General features: G+C 38.7%; 1 protein-coding gene across 1 annotated transcript in view; it reads right to left on the bottom strand.

The window, feature by feature from the left end:
* Positions 1-230: 230 nt before the first annotated feature.
* Positions 231-26,691, bottom strand: part of LOC308494951 (uncharacterized protein) — a gene marked incomplete at its 5' end in the record, with an annotated part of 161,258 nt that continues 134,797 nt past the window's right edge. The window contains 3 exons of the transcript XR_013992966.1: positions 231-310; positions 12,135-12,339; positions 21,068-21,240. The remainder of the gene's footprint in view (positions 311-12,134; positions 12,340-21,067; positions 21,241-26,691) is intronic.

Below are 26,691 nucleotides of genomic sequence, written 5' to 3'. Positions count from 1 at the left end.
AATATACCCATTTGTGTATTTTATTTGTCTCTTTTGTTCATTTGCTCTATCCCCAGTGCCCAGAACAATGTTTGGGATATATTAGGTGCTCAACAAGTATTTGTTGAGTGCATAATCAAACAGTAATCCTCCAAAATGAGAGTAGAACTTGTCAAATACACAGTTTAGATTCCAAATGTCTTTTGAAAGTGTCAGGGGTTTGGGGGAAGCAGATATAAACTTGCTTTTACCTTGGTATCTTCCAGCAATCAAACACAATGCCGTATACTTTCTTTTTTCTCTTATTTATTCCACAAATGTTATTGAGTACCTGGAGGAAGAACAACATAGAAGAAAGCACTGGAACCATGTCCTAATCTTTATTACTCTGGATGACTTCTAAAATATTACTGAGGAAATAAGCAGAAAATAATATCAAAGAAAGTTCTGGGAAGTCAATGGGGAGAAGTAGGCTCCCCACAGGATATTAAAACCTTTTACAAAGTAACAATAATGGAAAGGTGGTGGTGCTCATACAAATAAAAGTCAATATAACATAAATATGTCTAATACTTATTACTGTATTAACAATTATTATAATAATTGCCTATATGATGAAGTGAGAAATACATACCAATGGAGGTACGGAAAGAATATTTAATTAGTGGTATTACAATAATTATTTATAAGGAACGAAAATTTTAGATTCATATCCTATGGTATACACAAAGTAAACTCAAGATATATTAAAAAATAAACAATAAAAACTCAGTCATAAGAAACTTTGAAGAAATGAATAGGAAAATCTTTTGGATGTTCTTTGGGATAATTTTAACTTTCATTTATTCAGTTCCTAAAATTACAAACACAGAGATCAATAGGATTTACTACATATTTAAAATCTTCTCTACACAGTAAAAAAACTAAACTAAAGAGTAAAAAATAAACAGTAAGGAAATATGTGTATGAAATATGTTAAAAAGATTAATACCTATGAATAGAGGTACAAAGAATACACTAACAGATCAAAATGGAAACATGAAGTGAACCTCTGTAAAGCTTCCCGGGATTTACAACTAATCGAACAACAATAATTCCACAAAGGACGCCTTGCACAGCAGACAGGCAACACGAAGAGACCCACTACTGAATTCACGTAAAGGTGGGCGAATTGCCTGAGCAGAGGAGGAGGGAAGGAAGAAGTAAGGTGACTGAGCCGCGCAACAGAGACCTAGCACAGTGCTCCAAGCTCGCTGCATCCCAGAACTACTGAAGCTGCGGGAGAGGGAAGAACTCGAACTGCTAGGGCTTGGCTTATGGCCCACAAGGCTGAATGGGGCAGCATATAACACGACTGAACCCAACGCTCCGGGCAGAGATCTCAGAGAAAAGACTGAGGGAAGAAGGCTGAAAACGGTGGTTTAAACCCTCATTGCCGAGCAGAGAACGGAAGCCTAAGGCAATGAGACTACCGCCCCCTCCCTACCCTCCCAGAGCTCGCCCTGCCCCCAATGACCGTTGCTAGAAGCAGAAAAGTAGCAGTGTCAGATCAAAAGAACAGAGTATTACTGTTCTGAGAACTGTGGAATGCAGACACAGAATCGCAGCCCAACCACTTCCGGCAAAGGGGAAGGAGCTGTGCAAGCAGGACCCGCTGTGATGGTGGTCACCGCCATTGCTCTGGGTCACTTCTCACAACTCACCCCACTCCTGATCCCACTTAGATGGGCAGACCCCTGCAGGAGTAAATAGATCTGCTGAAACATATGGGCTCCGAATCTGGTGAAGGAAGAGCTTTCGAAATTCAAAAGCTCTATGCATACCCCCCCGACACTGCGCACTGTGACCCAGGCGAACAATTAAGAGAGGTGAAGCCCGTATCCCAGGGAATCCCCCCATTGTGTGAGAAGCTGGAATAGTGCAGAGAAAACATAGCACTACCATGTGACAGAGAAAAGAAAGCTGCAGTCAGAGAGAAAATAAAACATGCTATCAATAAGTACTGGAAAACAAAAAAAACACCCCTTCCAATCCACCTATTGCAGAAGCCACTCCAATAGATGTGTAGGAAGAGAAATAATAAATCAGTAATTGCCATGGGAAACCAAGGCAAAAGACAGCTCAGAAAGTAAGTGAAAAGTCTCCAGAAAAGGAACTTAAAGATATGGAAATATGTGACTTAAACGACAGAGAATTCAAGATTGCAGTTCTGGAAACACTCAACAAGATGCAAGAAAACACTGACAGGCAGTTTAAGGAACTCCGAAAGACAATCAAAGAACAACATGAGGATTTTACGAAAGAGACTGAAATTTTAAAAGAGAACAAAAGAGAATTTCTGGAGATTAAGAACACAATAGAAGAAATGAAGAATGAAATAACCAGCTTAGGTAGTAGAGTTGACCAGATGGAGGAAAGAATCAGTGACATCAAATATAGAAACCTGGAAATTACAGAGATGGAAGAAAAAAAAGACTTGAGATTTAAAAGAAATGAAAGAACTCTACAAGAACTTTCTGACTCCATCAGAAAGAGCAATATAAGAATAATGGGAATACCAGAAGGAGAAGAAAGAAAGAAGAGAACAGAGAACATATTCAAACAAATTGTCGATGAGAACTTCCCAAACTTGTGGACAGAACTGGATCCTCGAATTCAAGAAACAAATAGAACACCTAATTACCTCAATCCCAACAGGCCTTCTCAAAAGCACATTGTATTGAAGCTGTCTAAAATCAACGACAAAAAAAGAATCCCCAAGGCAGCCAGGGAAAAGAAGACGGTAACCTACAAAAGAAAACCCATTAGATTATCATCAGATTTTTCAGGAGAAACTCTACAAGCCAGGAGGGAGTGGAACCAAATATTCAAACTATTGAAAGAGAGAAATTATGAGCCAAGAATAATATATCCAGCAAAGATATCCTTTAGATATAAAGGAGGAATAAAGACCTTTCAAGACATACAGAAGCTGAGGGAATTTTCTAAGACACGACCTGCACTACAGGAAATACTAAAGGAGGCTATTGGACCACCATCAACAGGGACAATTTGTGGTAACCAAAACATAAAAACGGAAAGAGTAAAGGCCTGAACCGGAACATGGGAATGGAGAAAGTAAGCATGCTGAAGAAAATGGAATACTCTAAATATCAAACGTTCTTTTACATAAAGTTAAGGGTAAACACTCAAAAAAAATCCACAATTGAAATATGTACTGTAATAAAAGAAGTAACAGAGCGAAACAAAATACCACCACACAGAAATAATAGACAACAACAAAAAGGCAAAGAAACAATGGGACACAGCCTTACCAGAAAACTAAAGATAGAATGACACGAAATCCTCACATATCAATAATCATCCTAAATGGAAATGGACTGAACTCATCAATTAAAAAAAAAAAAAGGCACAGAGAAGCAGATTGCATCAAAAACAAAACCCAACCAGCTACAAGGACAAGCATAGACTCAAAGTGAAAGGGTGGAAATTGACACTCCAAGCAAACTGTACCCAGAGAAATCAGGTGTAGCCATAATGATATCAGATGAAAAAAACTTCAGGGTGAAAAAGATAATAAGAGACAAAGATGGACATTTCATAATAGTAAAGGGGACTATACAACAAGGAGACATAACAGTCATCAATATTTATGCCCCCAATCAGGGAGCACCAAAATACACCATGAAACTACTAACAGAACTCAAGGGAGAAATTGACCAAAGCACAATTATACTAGGGGACTTAAATTCATCATTGACAGCTATGGATAGATCATCCAAACAGAAAATGAATAACGAAATAGCAGCCCTAAATGACACATTAGATGAAATGGAAATAATTGACATATATAGAATACTTCATACTTAAACATCAGACTTACATTCTTTTTGAGTATACATGGAACATTCTCAAGGATAGACCATAAATTGGGACATAAAATCAGCCTCCCCAAATTTAAGAGGATTGAAATCATACCAAGCATATTCTCTGATCACAAGGATTTGAAATTGGGTATAAACTGCAAAAAGAAAGCAGGAAAAAACACAATTACATGGAGATTAAACAACATAATTTTAAAGAAAGACTGGGTCAAAGAAAAAAGTAGAGGAGAGATCAAAAGATACATAGAAACAAATGACAATGAAAATACATCCTACCAAAATTTTGGGGATGCAGCGAAAGCAGTTTTAAGAGGGACATTTATATCATTACAGGCCTATCTCAACAAACAAGAAAAATCCCAAATAAATAACCTCATGTTACACCTTACAGAAACTAGAAAAAGAAGAACAAGTAAAACCCAAGGAAGGAGAAGAAAGGAAATAACAAAAATCAGAACAGAACTAAATGAAATAGAGAACAAAATGACAATACAAAAAATTAATGTGACAAACAGCTGGTTCTTTGAAAAGATTAACAAAATTGACAAACTCTTGGCTAGACTCACTAAGATAAAAAGAGACAAGACACTAATTAACAAAATCAGAAATAAAAATGGGGAAGTTATCACGGACAAAACAGAAACACAAAGGATCATCCAAGAATACTATGAAGGACTATATGCCACTAAATTCAATAACCTAGAAGAAATGGACAAGTTCACATAAACATATAGCCTTCCTAGTCTGAACCATGAAGACTGGAAAATCTAAACAGACCGATCATCAGTAACGACATTGAATCAGTCATCCAAAACCTTCCCAAAAGCAAAAGTCTGGGACCAGATGGCTTCACTAGTGAATTCTACCAAACATTCAAAGAGGATCTAATACCAATCCTGCTCAAACTCTTCCAAAAAATTGAAGAAGAGAAAGTACTCCCTAACTCATTTTATGAGGCCAACATTACACTGATACCAAACCTGGTGAGGACAACGCAAAAAAAGAAAACTACAGACCAATGTCTCTGATGAATAGAGATGCAAAAATCCTAAACAAAATTCTAGCCAATCGAATACAACAATGCATTAAAAGATTGTTCATCACTACCAAGTGGAGTTCATCCCCGGGGCACAAGGATGGTTCAACATCCACAAATCCATCAATGTGATACATCACATAATCAAAATAAAGGACAAAAATCATATGATTATATCAATTGATGCAGAAAAAGCATTTGACAAGATGCAACATCCATTTTTATTAAAGCACTTAATAAAATAGGTATAAAAGGAAAGTACCTTAACATAATAAAGGCCATATATGACAAGCCCTCAGCTAATCTCATAATTAATGGTGAAAAACTGAAGCCCTTTGCTCTACATTCAGGAACACAAAAGGGCTGTCCCCTATCACCTCTGCTTTTCAACATAGTGTTGGAAGTTCATGCCAGAGCAATCAGGCAAGAGAAAGAAATAAAAGGCATCCAAATTGGGAACGAAGAAGTTAAATGATCACTCTTTGCAGATGACATGATGCTATATATAGAAAACCCTAAAGACTCCACCAAAAAGCTATTAGAAACAATCAACGAATACAGTAAAGTTGCTGGCTACAAAATCAACGTACAAAAGTCCATTGCTTTCCTATATACTAACAATGAAATCTCACAAAAAGAAATACAAAAAAAATTCCTTTTGTAATTGCAGCAAAAAGAATAAAATACCTAGGAATAAACTTAACCAAGGATGTGAAGGACCTATAAACTGAAAACTATAAGACTTTTTGAAACTATTTGAAGAAGACACAAAGAAATGGAAAGACACTCCGTGCTCATGGATTCGAAGAATCAGCACAGTTAAAATGGCCATATTACCCAAAGCAATATACAGATTTAATGCAATCCCCATCAAAATCCCAATGGCGTTTTTTAAAGATATAGAACAAAAAAATCATCAGATTTGTTTGGAACCACAAGAGACGTCGAATAGCCAAAGCAATCTTATGAAAAAAGAACAATACTGGAGGTATCACACTGCCTGACTTTAGCTTTTACTACAGGGCTACAATAATCAAAACAGCATGGTATTGGCAGAAAAACAGACACATAGACCAATGGAATTGAATTGAGAACACAGAAATAAAACCACATAAATATGGACAGATAATTTTTGACAAAGAAGCTAAAAACATACAATGGAGGAAAGACAGCTTCTTCAATAAATGGTGCTGGGAGAATTGGATAGCCACATGCAAAAGAATGAAAGTGGACTGCTATCTGTCACCATGTACCAAAATTAATTCAAAATGGATGAAAGACTTAAGCATAATACCTGACACAATAAACTGCATAGAAGAAAACATAGGTACTAATCTTATGGACCTTGGGTTCAAAGAGCATTTTATGAATTTGACTCCAAAAGCAATGGAAGTAAAAGTTAAATAAAAGAATGGGACTATATGAAACTAAAAAGCTTCTGCAGAGCAAAAGAAACCATCAACAACATAAAGAGGTAACCAACTGAATGGGAGAACATTTTTGCAAACAGTGCCTCTGATAAGGGGCTAATATCCAAAATATACAAGGAACTCATGAAACTCAACAACAAGAAAACAAACAACCCAATTGAAAAATGGACAGACTACCTGAAGAGACATTTCTCCAAAGAGGTCACATAAGTGGCAAATAGACATATGAAAAAAATGCTCAACATCACTAATCATCAGAGAAATGCAAATAAAAACCACAATGAGATATCACCTCACCTCTGTCAGAATGGCTATCATCAAGACAAATAGTAACAAGTGTTGGAGAGGCTGTGGAGAAAAAGGAACCCTCATACACTGTTGGTGGGAATGCAGACTGGTGCAGCCCTTATGGAAGGCAGTGTGGAGGTTCCTCAAAAAATTACAAATAGAATTACCATATGAACCAGCATTCCCTCTCCTGGGTATCTACCCAAAAAAATTTGAAAATATTTATCCATAAAGACATGTGTGCTCCAATGTTCATTGCAGCTTTGTTTACAGTGGCCAAGACATGGAAACAACCAAAATGTCCTTCGATAGATGAATGGATAAACAAGTTGTGGTACATATACACAATGGAATACTATTCGGCGTTAAGAAAAGATGATATAGGAACATTTGTGACAACATGGATGGATCTTGAGAGTATAATTCTAAGCGAAATAAGTCAGACAGAAAAAGTGGAGAACCCTATGATTTCACTGATATGTGGTATATAAACCAAAAACAACAAAAGAACAAGACAAACAAACGAGAAACAAAAATTCATAGACACAGACAATAGTTTAGTGGTTACCAGAGGGCAAGGGGGGTGTGGGTTGGGAGATGAGGGTAAGGGGGATCAATTATATGTGATGGAAGGAGAACTGATTCTGGGTGGTGAACACACAGTGGGAACACACAGTGGGATAGATGATGTAATACAGAATTGTACTCCTGAAATCTATGTAATTTCACTAACAATTGTCGCTCCAATAAATTAAAAAAAAAAAGAATTGGGAAAACAGAGTAGCTATTATAAACGACAACACAATAAGTGGGGAGTTGAGCCAGACAGGGTAAGAAGCCCTGATTTTATGGTATTGCAGGCCCTGTTATATAGTCTACTTTCATATTATCACCAAACTCTGCTTACCCATTTATAAAGTACCCAGGTAACAGGTCCCACCTACAGTTGTACTTCATCCATCCAATAACCCCCCCCCACATAACCCATCTATAATATCTGACTACTTATCCAAGCCCTTTCTGCTCAACCCATACCTTAGGATTTCAAAATCCTTGTTCCTCAGGACAAGATTCACCTACCAATCTATTGTTTCCACAAACAGGGAAAATTAGCATTGATTATCTACCTACTAGGTGCCAAGTGTTCAATCCTCATATGGGCAAAATCGGCACTATAAACTTCATTTTATAGGTTGGTAAACAGGCTCAGTGAGGGAGTTTTACAAGGTCATGTACCTAATAAGTTGACAAATATGGAATTTGAATAAAGTGAGGCCATCCACTCTTTGGGACCTATATTAAAGCAGGCCCATAATGCTCATCCGTATCCTATGTTTCCCCAAACTTTGTCTTTTAAAAAGTTTATTTTAGTTGACATACAACATTTTTAAATTTATTTTTCAATTCCAAGCTTTGTCTTCTATCTAATTCTCCAGTTCCCTTTTTCCTCAAAGAACTAATAACATTGTCCAATGGAAGGGAGTTATGCTTAGTAGTTGACAGGGAGCAGCGTATGGAGGGAAAGTACAGTGGATTTTAATTTTCTTATTTCCTAACTCCTGTTCTAGTCCAAGTTTTTGTAAAAGAGTATAAATCTTTTGACCTGGGATACTTGACTCCCAGAAACACCAATCCTAGACATCCTGGAAAAGCCCAGCAGGTTGAGTGGGTTTGATTTCATTATGGGTAGGCCTGAAAGTAGCCGGAAGAGGAGGTAGGTATCTTGGCTTGTTCACCAGGTTTGTGATATCTGTGAGCCAGGTCTCTCCTGTCCCTACACGTGACTATGAAAAGCCTGGGATTTTTCTGGAGCTGTTTGTCATATGGACTTGACTCTGCTAGGGAGCCCATCCTCCTCCTTCTCAGACCCAAAGGGCTCTACTGGAAATGATCTATCTTTGGATATGGCCCAAACCTCCTGCTGTATTCCACTTAGTTCTCTATGTTAGGCATCTGGGATGGGGGATATAAGTGAACCTAATCTTCCTTTTAGTTCAACAACAGCATGATTAAAAATTGCCCAAAGTGGGTTTTAAACTCTAAATCAATCTTTCCCCTGCACTGGGTTATATTTCAGATTGGCTTTTTTCTGCTCCAGTGCCATCACAACATCAGTTCTAGGCAAAGAGGTACTGTTAGTTGTTTCCCGCCAGCTGCCTCCTACTTGCAATTTCTCTCTCTGGCCCCCTTTCCTTTTTAACACTCCTCTCTCCCTGAAAGACTTCCACTAACACCAACCCCTTACTCAAGAAAATGAAACTCTCATGGGATAAGGTCCAGTGATAGGCTAACAGGAGTAAGGTTTTAATGCAGTGAGGATCTAAATGATTCCCTGAAATCCTACCACGTGAAAATCCTCCAACTTCTCCAAATAAATACCCCACTCATTACCATGTACAGCACCGTATCCCATATCAAAAATGGTCAAGAAAATTGAAGTAAATTCATTCATTAATTCACTCATGTACTTAACGTTTTTTTGTTGAGCACCTCAGGTGAAGGCATTCTAGTCAAGAGGAACAGCATGAGAAAAGGCAGGGAAAATTAAGGAAGAGCTTGACTGGTTCAAAGAACTGTTAGTACTCTGGCTTAAATGGGGTGTAGGATGCAAATGTGCATGTAAATATAGATGAGGCCTGAGAAATTTAGATCAGATAGATCAGATCAGATAGATACAGATAGATCAGAATGACAGCCTTGCTTGTCATTCTGAGCAGTGTGGAACTTTATCTTGAAGATAGTAGAGAACAGCTGAAACATGTTAAGCACGATCAGATGTGTGTTTTAGAAAGGTTACTCAAGTAGTCATAGTTTGGATGATGTTGAACAAAACTAAAGACAGCTTCAAGATATCATCAAAGTGAAAAACACAGCCTTAGCCTATAAAAGTTACAATAAAATCCCTGTTTCTTTAGCAGCCATCAGAGAAACTAACATATAGCTTATTTAAAAGCAACTGAGAGCAGTGCAGTTGGGTCTGATTCAGATACCCCAAGAGAATCTGCTTTGGTTGGCAGTGGCCCATACATTCTATCTTCAGCCTGACCTTGACTAATTTCTGATCTTTGGAGCCTGAAAAATAGAGTTGGTACATGACACTTTCCATCAGCACTTATAAGTTTCGCCCATTAAAAAAAATCTTCCTGCCACACGTTATCATTCCATTTATTTGAAATGTCCAGAATAGGTTAGTGGTTGTCAAGAGGCTGGACGGAGGGGGCAATGAGGAGTGACTGCTAATTGGTATGGGTTTCTTTTTGCAGTAGTGAAATGTCCTAAAATTAGATAGTGGTGATGGTTACAACTCTGGATTATACTAAAAAACCACTGAACTGTATACTTTAAATGGGTGAATTTTATGATACATAAATTATATCTCAATAAAGCTGTTGCAAAAAAAAAATCTTCCTGGATATCACACATTCCTCTAGCTACTAGTTTGTTTCTTTTCTCTCCTTTACAACCACTCTTCTGAAAGCATTTCCTAGTCTTAATTTTCCATTGGCTTACCTCCTATTCACTCCCAAAAGAATCAGATTAGTGCTGCCACTACTTCACCAAACACAGCTCTCACTAAGGTCTCACTATCAAAGACCTTGATGCCAAAGCCAACGATTACTTGTTTGTTCTCATATTCTACACTTCTGTGCATAATTCAATACAGTTTCATCATTTACTTCTTGGAACATTGTCCTTCTTTAGCTTCTGGGCTCAGCATCCTCTTGATTCTCCTCCTGCCTCTTTGGCCTTCTTACCTCTACTCAGTCTTTAAACGTTGGAATCATCTAAGTTTCAGCCTAGGCCTTCTCATTTTTTCACTCTGTACTTTCTTCTCTAGATGAACTCAACCAATTCCAAGTCTTCAATAATCATGTTATGCCAACAACTCCCAGTTCTGTATTTCTAGACGTAGCTTCTGAACTTCAAAACAGCATATCCAATCTCTTATATGGCATGCATTTGAAATCACAATATCAAGAATCAAACTCAGTATCTCCCCTCTTATCAAACTTGCTCTTCTTCCAGTGCTCTGGAACTCAGTAACAAGGATCACCATTCCTCCAGTGGAGCATACCAAAATGGAATTATTCTTGAATTCTTCCTCTCCCAAATACAAAATGATTGATATAGTCTAAATGGCTACTGCATGGTTTGACCCCTGTCAAATTCTCCAGCCTTATCTTATGTTCTGTGCTCATGCCAAACTCTTTTTTCCAATTCCTTGAGGACACCTGGGTTTTCTTTCCTTCCTTCCTTCCTTCCTTCCTTCCTTCCTTCCTTCCTTCCTTCCTTCCTTCCTTCCTTCCTTCCCTCCCTCCCTCCCTCCCTCCCTCCCTCCCTCCTTCCCTCCTTCCTTCCTTCCTTCCTTCCTTCCTTCCTTCCTTCCTTCCTTCCTTCCTTCCTTCCTTCCTTCCTTCCTTCCTTTCCCAAATCTTTACCTAGTGAACACCTGCTTAACCTTTATGTCTCAACTTAAACATCACTTCTCTGGGTGGACCTTCCTGGACCCATCTAATTAAGGTGGATCTTCCCTCTGACCTTCATCTCCTGCTGGATTGTGATCCTAGGGAGGCCCATAATTTTCCTTCACAACGCTCCATTACAATTTAAAATATTTGTTAATTTGTTGGTTTGGAGGTTCCTCAAAAAATTGAAAATAGAATTACTTTATGACCCAACAATTCCACTTCTGTGTATTTATCCGAAGAAATCCAAAACATTAATTCGAAGAGATATATGCACCCCTATGAAACATTAATTTGTGCATTTTATGCCTGACATCAGAAGTGAAAAGCAAGACAAAGGTATTTATAGCCCTTTCTGACTCAGCAGGACAGTATCAAGGATTTGTTTAGAGAGAGTGACTGTTCTAAAAAAAATCCATTATGGCCCCCATTGTTGGTCTCAAGTGCTTGCCTTAGGTCCAAGTTCTTTTTCCTTTTTTTTTTTTGATGTTTTATTTTTTTATATATATATTTTATTTATTTATTTATTTTTATTATTATTTTTTTATTAGTTTCAGGTGTACAAGACAAGGTAATACTTAGACGCCCACCATCTACATCCCTCACACTGTGAACCCCCCTCCCCCCACCCACCATCCCTCCGACCTCACACCCAGCCATCACATCACACACATAAAATTATAGTTGGCATTCATTACTTTTTCCTTTTTAATACCAAACTCTACATTGTTTTTTTTTAAATTGAGATATAACTGACATATAACATTATATTATTTCAGGTATACAATATAGTAATTACATATATATATATATATATATATATATATATATATATATATATATATATTTTTTTTTTTTTTGTGAAATGACCACCATAAGTCTAGTTAACATACATCAACACACATAGTTACAGTATTTTTTTGTGATTAGAACTTTAAAGATCTACTCTCTTAGCAACTTTCAAATATACAATACAGTATTATCAACTATAGTCACTATGCTGTACATTACATCCCCAGGACTTATTTATTTTATAACTGGAACTTTGTACCTTTTGACCACGTTCACCCACACTGGCTTTTGAGATGAGGGCAGGGTTTGTAGACTTGCAGGGCAGGAGAATAGCTGCTGAGTCTTTGAAGAGACGACTCTTAATTTCCTTCTCTTCTGCCCCAGGTATCCAAAATGTCTTCTTTGTAGTAAGTTGTTCTGGTCCAGGCTCCATTGGTATTCAGCCATGCCCAACACCTGGGAAACTGACATATAATAGAAAATGAATTATACTTCTGCAACCAGTCTCTGTAGGACTTTCAGGGGAAAGACAGTCCTCCTATCTCTAATGTAGAAAGTCAATTACCTAGTCATTTGCTTTAGTATCAAATGGAAAAAAATACAAGCGGCTACTGGGACCAGAAGGAGGCAGGCCAGAAAATGAAAATATGGTCAATGGTTTACTGATAACTTGATTATACAGAAATGAAGAAACATCAACCTGTGCATTTTCTTCCTGACATCAGAAGTGAAAAGTAAGACAAAGGTATTTCTAGCCCTGTCTGACTCAGCAGGACAGTATCAAGGATTTGTTTAGAGAGAGTGACCCTTGATGTCCTGAATGTCATCAAAATGTCTTCCTTTCAATATTTCCTTTATCTTCAGGTAAAGAAAAAAGCCATTGGGGGCCAGATCAGGTAAGTAGGGAAGGAGGGTGTTCCAATGCAGTTGTTTGTTTACTGGTGGAAAACTCCCTCACAGGCAGTGCCCTGTGAGCTGGTGCATTGCCGTGATGCAAGAGCCATCAATTGTTGGCGAAAAGTTCACGTCATCTAACATTTTCATGCAGCCTTTTCAACACTTCCAAATAGTAAACTTGGTTAACTGTTTCTCCAGTTGGTACAGATTCATAACAAATAATCCTTCTGATATCAAAAAAGGTTAGCAGAATTGTTGCAACAAGTTCACAAACTTAATTGTCAGGCCTCATATGTAAAGACCTTGACTTTGGGTGGTGATCGTACAATGCAATATACAGACAATGCATTATAGAATTGTACACTCCAAAAGTTATACCAGCTAATGCTGTCTCTAAGGCCAAAAGGATGCTCAGAGTGTATCAAAATTAGTTGTTATTTGCATACTTGGCTAAAAGAAAACATGCTCTTCTGGTTGCCTAGGAATGACATAGTCTATAAGCAATGATGAGAGTTCAAATTCTGCACTCTTATGCTAAAGTTTGCAAGTTTACTTGAAACATATAAAATTATTAACCAATGTCACTCCAATAAATTTAACACAATTTCTTAAAAGACCTTGAGGAAAAGGTACTATAATTTATTGGAAAAACTGAAAGATAACCAGAAGGCAAGTGTGGCTAAAGCACAGAGAAGGCCAAAACCTGCAAACGGCTGATCAGTTAGTGCACCACATAAAGATGCCCTGTCAAGGGGGCATGTGAGGGCAGAAATACAGCATAGAGCTGTGCCCACCCAGAGGGGTATCTTCTTATAATTTGTGCACTCTTGTTTTAATGGTTAGAAAGATGTACAAAGGCTAGCAGCAGCCCTTACAAGGCAATGGATGTTCTGACTCCTACCTACCGCATTATCCTTACCTGGAACTCTTTCCCCCTTCTCTTCTCTGGCTACACGAGTCTTTTGCATCCTCAGGACATTTGCAAATGTTTTCCTTGTTGTACTGGGTTCTACTATCATACACCCAACACAATGCTTAGCACACCATTGAGGCTTGATGAGTATGTTTAAGTGCAGGGTCCATGACCCAAGGCTAATTTGGCTACATACAGTCTGGACCTGAATGAACTGCAAATGAATTAGATCTTTCCTGGTCTTCAAACTAGGGAGCCTGACACAATGGTTCCAAGTACTCTGAGCAGTGATTATACCTACCTTTGCATGGCAAAGGGGATACTTTCTTTTCCTGGGGGCCTCTGGCATCGCTAAGAATGGAAAAGTCACAAGGACTTACTACAGGCAATAATGACTTTTTTTAAAAAAGGAGTTGAAAGCACAGGGGAAAGTGATTTTTTTCAGATTTTCTTCTACCTCAAAACCCAGGAGAACCTTCGCTGAGGACACATAACAAGAGTCAAACAAGAGTCTGCCCATCACCCTAGACTCCTGCAAGAATGATCAGCTCCTATTACAACCATTTGTTCAACAAAATTATGCTACTGAGCACCTATAATAATGAATAAGATAGGCATGAGCCTTGAATTCACAGAGCTTATATTTTAGTGTCATATTCAGGAATCTCTGTGTGATTACCTCATTGGAAAACTAAGTCTTGTAAGGGGGATAAATGATCATTGGCAGCTTTTTTTCTAATTTATTGGGGTGACAATGGTTAGTAAAATTACATAGATTTCAGGTGTACAATTCTGTATGACATCATCTATAAATCCCATTGTGTGTTCACCACCCAAAGTCAGTTCTCCTTCCATCACCATATATTTGATCCCGCTTACCTCAACTTCCACCCTCCACTCCCCCCTTTCCCTCTGGTAACCACTAAACTATTGTCTGCGTCTATGAGATTTTGTTTCTCATTTGTTTGTCTTGTCCTTTTGTTGTTTTTGGTTTATATGCCACATATCAGTGAAATCATAGGGTTCTCTGCTTTTTCTGTCTGACTTATTTCGCTTAGCATTATACTCTCAAGATCCATCCATGTTGTCACAAATGTTCCTATATCATCTTTTCTTACCGCCAAATAGTATTCTATTGTGTATATATACCACAACTTCTTTATCCATTCATCTATCGAAGGACATTTTGGTTGTTTCCATGTCTTGGCCTCCGTAAACAAAGCTGCAATGAACATTGGAGAACCCATGTGTTATGGATAAATGTTTTCAAAATTTTGGGTAGATATCCAGGAGAGGGATTGCTGGGTCATATGGTAATTCTATTCATAATTTTTGAGGAACCTCCACACTGCCTTCCATAACAGCTGCACCAGTCTGCATTCCCACCAACAGTGAATGAGGGTTCCTTTTTCTCCACAGCCTCTCTAACACTTGTTACTATTTGCCGTGTTGATGACAGCTATTCGGACTGGGGTGAGGTGATATCTCATTGTGGTTTTTATTTGAATTTCTCTGACGATTAGTGATGTTGAGCATTTTTTTCATATGTCTACTTGCCATTTTTATGTCCTCTTTGGAGAAATATGTCTTCAGATCGTCTGCCCATTTTTCAATTGGGTTGTTTGTTTTTTTGTTGTTGAGTTTCATGAGTTCCTTGTGTAGTTTGGATATTAGACGCTTGTCGGAGGCACTGTTTGCAAAAACCTTCTCCCATTCAGTTGGTTGCCTCATTATTTTGTCAATCGTTTCTTTTGCTGTGCAGCTTTTAAGTTTCATATAGTCCCATTCGTTTATTTTAGCTTTTACTTACATTGCCTTTGGAGTCAAATTCATAAAATGCTCTTTGAACCCAAGGTCCATAAGTTTAGCACCTAGGTTTTCTTCTATGCAGTTTATTGTGTCAGGTCTTATGCTTAAGTCTTTGATGCATTTTGAATTAATTTTGGTACATGGTGACAGATACCAGTCCATTTTCATTCTTTTCCACATGGCTTTCCAATTCTCCCAGCACCATTTATTGAAGACGCTGTCTTTCCTCCATTGTACATTTTCAGGTTCTTTGTCAAAAATTATCTGTTCATATTTATGTGGTTTTATTTCTGGGTTCTCAATTCTATTCCATTGGTCTATGTGTTTGTTTTTCTGCCAATACCATGCTGTTTAGTTTATTTTAGCCCTCTAATACAAGCTAAAGTCAGGGGGTGTGATACCTCCAGCATTGTTCTTTTTTCTTAAGATTGCTTTGGCTATTCGGGGTCTTTTGTGGTTCCAAAAAGATCTGGTGGTTTTTTGTTCTATTTCTTTAAAAAACGCCATTGTGATTAGGTGGGGATTGCATTTAATCTGTATATTCCTTTGGGTAATATGGCCATTTTAACTATGTTGATTCTTCCAATCCATGAGTCTTTCCATTTCTTTGTGTCTTCTTCAAATTCTTTCAAAAATGTATAGTTTTCACCTTTTACCTCCACATCCTTGGTTAAGTTTATACCTCGGGATTTTACTCTTTTTGCTGCAACTGCAAAAGAAATTGTTTTTTGTATTTCTGTTTCTGAGATTTCATTGTTAGTATATAGAAATGCAATGGACTTTTGTACGTTGATTTTGCAGCCAGCAACTTTACTGTATTCGTTCACTGTTTCCAATAGCTTTTTGGTGGAGTCTTTAGGGTTATCTATATTTAGCATCATGCTATCTGCAAAGAGTGATAATTTAACTACTTCATTCCCAATTTTGATGCCTTTTATTTCTTTCTCTTGCCTGGTTGCTCTGGCAAGGACTTCCAATACTATGTTGAAAACAAGAGGTGATAGGGGACAGCCCTGTCGTGTTCCTGAATGTAGAGCAAAGGGCTTCAGTTTTTCACCATTAATTATGAGATTAGCTGAGGGATTGTCATATATGGACTTCATTATGCTAAGGTATTTTCCTTCAATACCTATTTTATTAAGTGTTTTTATCATAAACGGATGTTGTATCTTGTGAAATGCTTTTTCTGCATCAATTGGTATAACCATATGATTCTTGTCCTTTATTTTGTTTATGTGAAGAATCACATTGATGGATTTGCGGATGTTGAACCATCCTTGTGCCCCGGGGATGAACCCCACTTGGTCGTGATGAATAATCTTTTAATGCATTGTTGTATTCGATTTGCTAGAATTTCTTTAGGATTTTTGCATCATTATTCATCAGAGATATTGGTCTGTAGTTTTCTTTTTTTGTGTGTTGTCCTTCCCAAGTTTTGGTATCAGGGTAATGTTGGCCTCATAAAATGAGGTAGGGAGTACTGTCTCTTCTTCAATTTTTTGGAAGAGTTTGAGCAGGATTGGTATTAGATCCTCTTTGAAGATTTGGTAGAATGCACTAGTGACGCCATCTGGTCCAGGACTTTTGCTTTTCGGAAGGTTTTGGATGAGTGATTCAATGTCATTACTGGTGATAGGTCTGTTTAGATTTTCCAGTTCTTCATGGTTCAGACTTGGAAAGCTATGTGTTTCTAAGAACTTTATTTCTCCTAGGTTATTAAATTAGGTGGCATATAGACCTTCATAGTATTCTTGGATGATCCTTTGTGTTTCTGTTTTGTCCATGATAACTTCCCGTTTTTATTTCTGATTAGTGTCTTGTCTCATTTTATCTTAGTGAGTCTATCCAAGGGTTTGTCAACTTTGTTAATCTTTTCAAAGAACCAGCTCTTTGTCACATTAATTTTTTGTACTGTCATTTTGTTCTGTATTTCATTTAGTTCTGTTCTGCTTTTTGTTATTTCCTTTCTTCTGCTGACCTTGGGTTTCACTTGTTCTTCTTTTTCTAGTTTCTGTAAGGTGTAACATGAGGTTATTTATTTGGGATTTTTCTTGTTTGTTGAGATAGGCCTGTAATGATATAAATGTCCCTCTTAAACCTGCTTTCGCTGCATCCCCAAAATTTTGGTAGGATGTATTTTCATTGTCATTTGTTTCTATGTATTTTTTGATCTCTCCTCTAATTTCTTCTTTGACCCAGTCATTCTTTAAAAGTATGTTGTTTCAATGGAATACTATTCGGCGTTAAGGAAAGATGATATAGGAGCATTTGTGACAACATGGATGGATCTTGAGAGTATAATGCTAAGTGAAATAAGTCAGACAGAAAAAGCAGAGAACCCTATGATTTCACTGATATGTGGTATATAAACCAAAAAGAACAAGACAAACAAATGAGAAACAAAAACTCATAGACACAGACAATAATTTAGTGGTTACCAGAGGGTAAGGGGGTGGGGGGTGGGAGATGAGGGTAAAGGGGATCAAATATATGGTGATGGAAGGAGAACTGACTCTGAGTGGTGAACACACAATGATTTATAGACGATGTAATACATAATTGTACACCTGAAATCTATGTAAATTTACTAACAATTGTCACCCCAATAAATTTAATTTAAAAAAAAGTATGTTGTTTAATCTCCATGTATTTGTGTTTTTTCCTCCTTTCTTTTTGCAGTTGATATCCAATTTCAAATCCTTGTAATTAGAACATATGCTTGGTATGATTTCAATCTTCTTAAATTTGCGGAAGCTGATTTTATGTCCCAATATATGGTCTATCCTAGAGAATGTTCCAAGTACACTAGAAAAGAATGTATAGTGTGATGTTTTAGGATGAAGTGCTCTATATATGTCAATTATGTCCATTTCATCTAATGTGTCATTTATGGCTGGTATTTCGTTTTTTATCTTCTGTTTGGATGATCTATCCACAGCTGTCAATGATGTATTTAAGTCCCTTAGAATAATTTTGTTTTGGTCAATTTTTCCCTTTAGTTCTGTTGTAGTTGCTTGGTATATTTTGGTGCTCCCTGATTGGGGGCGTAAATATTGACGACTTATGTATTCTTGTTGTATAGTCCCTTTTACCATTGTGAAATGTCCATCTTTGTCTCTTGTTTTCTTTTTCACCCTGAAGTCTGTTTCATCTGATAGTAAAGCTACACCTGATTTTCTCTGGGTACCATTTCCTTGGAGTGTCAATCTCCACCCTTTCACTTTGAGTCTATGCTTGTCCTTGTAGCTGAGATGTGTCTCTTGGAGACAGCATATGGTTGGGTTTAGTTTTTTGATCCAATCTGCTACTCTGTGCCTTTTTATTGGTGAGTTCAATCCATTTACATTTAGGGTGATTATTGATATGTGAGGATTTCTTGTCATTCTATCTTTAGTTTTCTGGCAAGGCTGTGTCTCCATTGTTTCTGTGCCTTTTTGTTGTTGTCTATTATTTCTGTGTGGTGGTATTCTATGATGTTTCCCTCAGTTTCTTCTTTTATTACAGTATATATTTCAGTTCTGGATTTTTTTTGAGTGGTTACCCTTAAGTTTACATAAATGAAAGTTTGATATTTAGAGTATTCCATTTTCTTCAGCACACTTACTTCTCCATTTCCATATTCCGGTTCAGGCCTCTACTCTCCCCCTTTTTATGTTTTGTTTGCCACAAATTGTCCTTGTTGATGGTGTTGAATAGCCTCCTTTATTATTTCTTGTAGTGTAGGTCGTGCATTAGCAAATTCCCTCAGCTTCTGCATGTCTGGAAATGTCTTTATTCCTCCTTCATATCTAAAGGATATCTTTGCTGGATATATTATTCTTGGTTCATAATTTCTTTCTTTCAATCATTTGAATATTTGATTCCACTCCCTCCTTGCTTGTAGAGTTTCTGCTGAAAAATCTGATGATAATCTAATGGGTTTTCCTTTGTAGGTTACCGTCTTCTTTTCCCTGGCTGCCTTGAGGATTCTCTCTTTGTCATTGATTTTAGACAGCTTCAATACAATGTGCCTTGGAGATGGCCTGTTGGGATAGAGGTAATTAGGTGTTCTATTTGCTTCTTGGATTCGAGGATCCAATTCTGTCCACATGTTTGGGAAGTTCTCATCGACAATTTGTTTGAATATGTTCTCTGTTCCCTTCTCTCTTTCTTCTCCTTCTGGTATGCCCATTATTCTTATATTGCTCTTTCTGATGGAGTCACAAAGTTCTTGTAGAGTTCTTTCATTTCTTTTAAGTCTCAAGTTTTTTCTTCTTCCATCTGTGTAATTTCCAGGTTTCTATCTTCGATGTCACTGATTCTTTCCTCAATCTGGTCAACTCTACTACCTAAGCTTGTTATTTCATTCTTCATGTCTTTTTTGAGTTGTTAATCTCCAGAAATTCTCTTTGGTTCTTTTTTAAAATTTCAATCTCTTTTGTAAAATGCGCATGTTGTTCTTTGATTGCGTTTGTGTTCATTAAACTGTGTTTCTGTGTTTTCATGCATCTCGTTGAGTTTTTTCAGAACTGCAATCTTGAATTCTCTGTCATTTAAGTCACATATTTCCTTATCTTTAAGTTACTTTTCTGGAGCCTTTTCACTTTCTTTCTGAACTGTCTTGTTGCCTTGGTTATTCATGGCTATTACTGATTTATTATTTTTCTTCCTAGACATCTACAGGAGTGGCTACTGCAACAAGTTGATAGGAAGTTGCCTTTCTTTTGTTTTCCAATACTTGTTGGTAGAATATTTTATTTTCTCTGTAACTGTAGTCTTTTTTTCTCTCTCACAGCATAGTGCTGTTTTCTCTGCACTATTCCCGCTTCTCACTCAATGGTGGGATTCCCTGGGAGATGGGCTTCTCCTCTGTCAATAGTTCTCCTGGGTCATAGGGCACAGTGTCCCTGTGGGTATGCGGAGACCTTCTGAAGTTCCAGAGCTCTTCCTGCACCAGATTCAGAGCCCGTATGTTTCAGCAGTTCTGTTTATTCATGCACGGATCTGCCCAGATAGGTGGGGGCGGGGGCGGGATGAGTTGTGAGAGGTGGCCCATAGCAATGGAGGCAACTACCACCACAGCCGGTCCTACTCCCACAGCATCCTCCCCTTTGCTGGAACTAGTTGGGCTGCGAATCTGTGTCTGCAGTCCACAGTTCTCAGAAGAGCAAATATTCTGTTCTTTTGATCTGACACTGCTACTGTTCCGCTTCTAGCACCGGGCAGGTGGGGGCGGGACGAGCTCTGGGAGAGTAGGGAGGGGGCAGCTAGTCTCAGTGCCTAAGGCTTCTGTTCTGTGCTCGACAGTGAGGGCTTAAACCACCATTTTCAGCCTTCTTCCCTCAGTCTTTTCTCCGAGGTCTCTGCCGTGAGCATTGGGTTCAGCCGTGTTATATGCTGCCCCCTCAGCCCTGTGGGCCATAAGCGGAGCCCTAGCAGTCCTAGTTCTTCCCTCTCCCGCAGCTGCGGTAATTCCAGGATGCAGTGAGCTCGGAGCACTGAGGGACGCAGGATGCTAGGTCTGCGTCTTGAGACCGCGCGGTTCTGTCTCTGTACTTCTCCCTTCTCTCCTCCCCCGCATGCGATTAACCCACCTTTAGGTGAATTGAGTAGTGGGCCTCTTCATCTTTCCTGTCTGCTATGCAGGGCATCCTTTGTGGAGTTATTGTTGTTCGATCAGTTGTAAATTCCAAGAGAGATTTACAGAGGCTCACCTCACGCCACCATTTTGATGATGTCTCTGGCAGCTTTTATAGAAACCTGCAAACTACAAAGAGAGGGGCCTTGAGATCAACCTGACTTGCGTCCAAATCCCAGTAGATTCCACTATTTGAGAGCTACATAACCTTGGGTAAGTTTTCTTTTCTGATCTTCAATTCCCTTAAATGGGAATAACAATACTTAACTCACACAGTTAAGTATGAAGATAAAATGAGATAATATATGTAAAAGGATATAGTCTAGTACCACATTAATAAAATTTCTAAAAAATGTACTATAATCTCTGTATTTCATATTTTTTATTTTTCAATTACAGTTGACATACAATATTGTATTAGTTTCAAGTGTATAATATAGTGATTAGACATTTATATAACTTATGATCACCCTGATAAATCCAGTACCCATCTGATAGCATACATACCAGTAGTTATTACAGTATTATTGACTATATTCCTTATGCTGTACTTTACATCCCTGTGACTGTTTTCATAACTGGCAATTTGTACATCTTAATCCCTTCCACCTTTTTACCCATCCTCCCAACCTCCATTCGCATAATCTCTATTTTATGGAAAGTGATTTTTTAAACAAAACATATCTAGAAAACAGGTCAATTTTTCACGAACTCAGAACAATAATCAGAGAAAATGTCAGTTTGGGGAAATGCTCACTCTCTATGTTCTTATCAAGGTTGTTATATACTTGAGATAGAAATTATGTTTTATCTTGATGTCCCCCACCCTACCTCAGTGCCTAGCATAGTGCCTGGGAGTGCTGAAGACAGAGGACTTATGACATTAATTTTTGTACTCCCAGGGTCTAGTATAGTATCTAGAACACAGTATGCTGATTATACACATTAATTCATTTAATTGCCACAACAGTCCTGTATGGTATTACTATTATTATTCTCATTATTTGAAGAGGGAACTGTGGCACAGACATTAATTCAACTGACCAAAATTGCCAAGCTAGTTAAGTGGTAGAGCTAGAATTTGAACCCAGGCAGTCTGGCTATAAGTCTGCACCCTTAACATCCAACACAATCACATAGGACGTACTTAATTAGATATTTGTTGAATGAATACAATTGCAAAGAAATGCAAATTATAATCATGTAAAAGAAAGAGTCCATTACACATGTATACTTTATACAATAGCCGTTCTCCCAAAAATTGGATAACAGTCTACTCTTTTGTAAATGTCATGCATTTTACTAGTGTACCCAGCACATTATAATTTGAAAAGTGAACCCACATCACATAGTAAGGGTTCCTGCTGCCCAAAGCAACTAGTGGCGACCCACTTTGTTGTGTCAAGAACCCCTTTTGTCATGACAATAATCACCTCCTAAATTGTCCAATTTATACAGTTAGTTTTTATTGTTGGTAAACCTTTATTTATTTAAGTGTGTTTTTCCAGGACCCATCAGCTCCAAGTCAAGTAGTTGTTTCAATCTAGTTGTGGAGGGCACAGCTCACACAAGGTTGTGGGGAGTTGAGCCCACAACCTTGTTGTTAAGAGCCCTACACTCTAACCAACTGAGCTAACTAGCTGCGACAATTAGTTTTTTTCACATTCTGTTTTTTTCTAAAGCAGGAAGGGCTGGTAAATGTCCTTCAATCACCTATAACCTGCCCCTCCACCATAAGGGTGAAAAGAAAGTTGGTGCCCTCTTCTGGTGATTTGGGGCAGTAGCATACATCTGGGCCAATATGTAGAGGGAGCATTTCCAAGGAAATACTTGTGTCAACTTCTTTCAATTCTGGTGATAAGAATGGGGTTGGTTTTTGGAACTTTTCATGAAACAAAAAATTGGATCTTTTTCTGAATAAGAAAGCTGACCTATTCAATAAAGTGAGTCTTCTGAAGCCCTGTTGGGTAAAGGGATGGAATAAAAATTCAGCTGAACTTTAGAAGGATGCTGAGCAGATATTTCCTTCAGTTAGGTACACTTTATATACATTTTTAAATCGTAGGCTTTAATGATAAAATTTACCATTGATTTAAGATTATTGATGTGCTAGATCCTTTGTATACATTGCCTCATTTAAATCTCACCACAACCCTGGAGGGTAAAGAATATCCCCAATTTAAAGTTGAGAAAGCTGAGATGCAGAAAGGATAAGCAATAGCCAATAACTGGCAGAAACAGGAATTCAAACTCAAATCACACTGCAGTTGTAATATGTTATCACTTTTTACTTCTTTTTTTAAATTTTTTTGTTGGGGAATATTGGGGAACAGTGTGTTTCTCCAGGGCCCATCAGCTCCAAGTCATTGTCCTTCAATCTAGTTGTGGAGAGTGCAGCTCAGCTCCAAGTCCAGTCACCGTTTTTGTTTTGTTTTTTTCAATCTTTAGTTACAGGGGTTTCAGCCCACCATCCCATGTGGGAATTGAACTGGCAACCTTATTGTTGAGAGCTCGTGTTCCAAAAAACTGAGCCATCCAGCTGCCCCACTTTTTACTTCTTTTGATTCTGTATCAAAATCTTATTACTAAGAGATGGCAGAAAAATGTTCCTGACTGATGTAATCTCAATCCACTACCACTGAAACAGTAAAGAAAACTGTGCCCCAAACTCTTATATGGACCCTTTGATAGTTGTCCTGACAACTTGCTATTTTATTTAGTTATGTTGAATAGAAAGATAGGAAGTTTAAATTGGTAACAGACAGAAGTCAAGGGCCAAAGAGAATGTGGGGGTGATAGAGAAGGGGATAAGAGAGGAGGAAGGAGCAGTGTAGACATGGGGACAGAGGTTTCTTGGCTTCCTCTCCTCAGCTCAGGAGGCCAGAACTAGCACATCAGGGGGAGCCCAGCTTTACGGAGAGCACAACTTGCATCAAATGTAGTGACAATTAACCTGTGTCTAGTAATTACTTTTTGCCAGGCACTCTTTTAATTACCTTACGTGTATTAATTCATTTAATCCTCACAAAAATTTCATGAGGTAAGTCTTTTGGATTATTCCCAATTTACATATTAGAAAATTGAAGCAGAGAGAGGCTATGTTTGTATTTTATTTTTTTGTTTGTTTCTATTTTACAGGAAACTGAAGCACAGAGAAGTTGAGTAACTTGCCCAAGATCAATGTAATAAATTGTGGAGCTGGAATTTAAACTTAGGATTCTGGCTTCAGAGTCGTGTTCTTACCCATCATGATATGTTACCCCTTACAATATGTTGTGAGGATAAGTATTGTTTCAGGAAACATTTATTTCAGGTATATATGTATGTGTGAGTATGTGCACTTATGTTTGTATTGGGTTACAATGTAAAATGTATTTATTCCTGTGAGTCACAAAAATTTCTAAAAGCTACTGCTCTGGCAATAGCATTGCTTAATTATACATCTTCGACCTCACTAGAGATAATACAGATTGCTCTCTAAAATGATTGTATCAAATCACATTCCCACCAGCAGTGTAAGAGAGTTCCCGGTGTTCTACATCCTCATCTGAACTTAATATCATCAGACTTTTAATATGCTGCCAATTCAATGGGTGTGGAATCAAATCTTATGTGATTTTAAATTATATTTGTCTGATTTCTATTACATCATATTGTATGTTTTAGCCATTCGTGTTTCGCCTACTGTGAATCATCTGTATAGATCCCTTAATGTATGCAATACTACATTCACAACAACTCTCTGACGAAACCAGCAGTTTGGATGCAGAAACCCAGGCCTGCAGAAACCTTGCTTAAGACCACCCAGCTAATGGGTTGTTGAATTGTGATTTGAGTTCAGACCTAGAGGACCCATAAGCCCCGGCCTTTTGTTTTACAATACATGCCAGGGATCAAGGCCATATTAGAAAAAATAGAAGGAACAAATAATTTTGACCATGTAACTATGTCATGTGTCTAATTAGGTTTGTGCAGTTAACATAGATTATTTGCTTATATCCTCACAACAACCTGTGACATAAAACATATTATCTCCAGGTTACAGGTGAAGAGACTGAGGCACAGGGAAATGAAGTGATTTGCTTTGGAAAAGTTAAATTACAGCTAATAAGAGACAGAATCACAATTCAAAGGAGGGGGTAAGAGAGGAAGAAGGAGTGGTGGACATGGAGACAGGGCTTCTTGGCTGCTTCTCTGCAGCTCATGAGGCCAGAACTAGCACATCATGGGAAGCCCAGTGTGATTACAAAGTCCATAAGTCATGCAGGGTCTCTGGTTCCACTCCCCACATAAGAACGCAGGACATGGTGAGGCCAAAAGGGATCACCCACGGAGCCATAGATAGGGCAGTCATACTACTATATTCTTGCTGGCGGCTGGTTGGAGACACAGAGAGCAAACATCTGCCAGTACCCCAACAAGGGGTCTGCCAGTACCCCAACAAGGGGTCTTCCTGCACCCCAGTCTGTCTGGCGGCTGGGGGAGACACAGGCAATAAGTAGTAGCCACACGATTCGCAATCTGCTGTACACTTTTCTGCCTGCCAACCAACCCACCTTGCTTGCTAGCTGTAATCCCCCGTACTAACTGCAATTCACCGTGCTAACTGCAATCCTTGCTTGCCAGCCACCATCATTAGCTGCTAGCGTACCACAACAGTTATATTAGTGGCCAATGGCTCAATGGTTATAGCTGACGGCTAACTAGCCACAGCTGATGACCATCCAATCACAGTTGATGGCCATTTACTACCCGAGCCAGCACCTTTCCATGTGAGACCGAGAGCCTGGAAAGTGCACTCCTGGCTCTGTCCCCACACCATACCTATTCCACAATCATGGTGCCTATCCGTAGGTATTCTTGGTATGAGGTAAAGGCCTCCCACCAATCAGGCCTGCCTCATCATCTCCTAGAACCATGGCTTGACCTCCTGCCCAACCTTCTCCTTACAACCCTAACAAACAGTGCTACTCCTTGGACGGAACCAGGACTCCACCTACCATTTTCTTGGTGTCATATGGGGTGTCATGTGGGGTCTCTGGTCCCGCTCCCCACATAAGAACGCAGGATATGGTGAGGCCAAAAAGGAACACCCACGGAGCCATAGATAAGGGAGCCATGCCACTATATTCTCGCTGGCGGCCAGGCGAGACACACAAAGTAGGATCCACACGATCTGCAATCCGCCGTCCACTTCTCTGCCTGCCATCCAACTAACAAACCAACGCAGTCATGGCAGCCACACCAGTGGCCAATTGGCTCACTGGGGCCACCACTGGTTACAGCTGATGGTCAACCAGTCACAACTGATGGCCATCCAATCACAGTTGATGGTCATTTACTACCCGAGCCAGCACCTCACATGTGAGGTCGAGAGCCTGGAAACTGCTCTCTGGGACTCTGTCCCCACACCTGGTCTGGGGCAGCCTTAACTCTGCTGGCCCAGCCCTGCTGCCTCCCATTAACCAGCCAAGCTAGGTGAGTTCCCAGCCAACTTCCAGATTCGTTTTCCATTGCCCCAGGCTTCTCTGATGAAGCCCACTCACTTTCCATGGTAAACCAGAAATTTCTAAGTCAGGG

This window comes from Rhinolophus hipposideros (assembly GCF_964194185.1).
Source record: "Rhinolophus hipposideros genome assembly, chromosome: X".
Taxonomy (NCBI): Eukaryota; Metazoa; Chordata; class Mammalia; order Chiroptera; family Rhinolophidae; genus Rhinolophus; species Rhinolophus hipposideros.
This window is presented reverse-complemented; position numbering and strand designations above follow the sequence as displayed.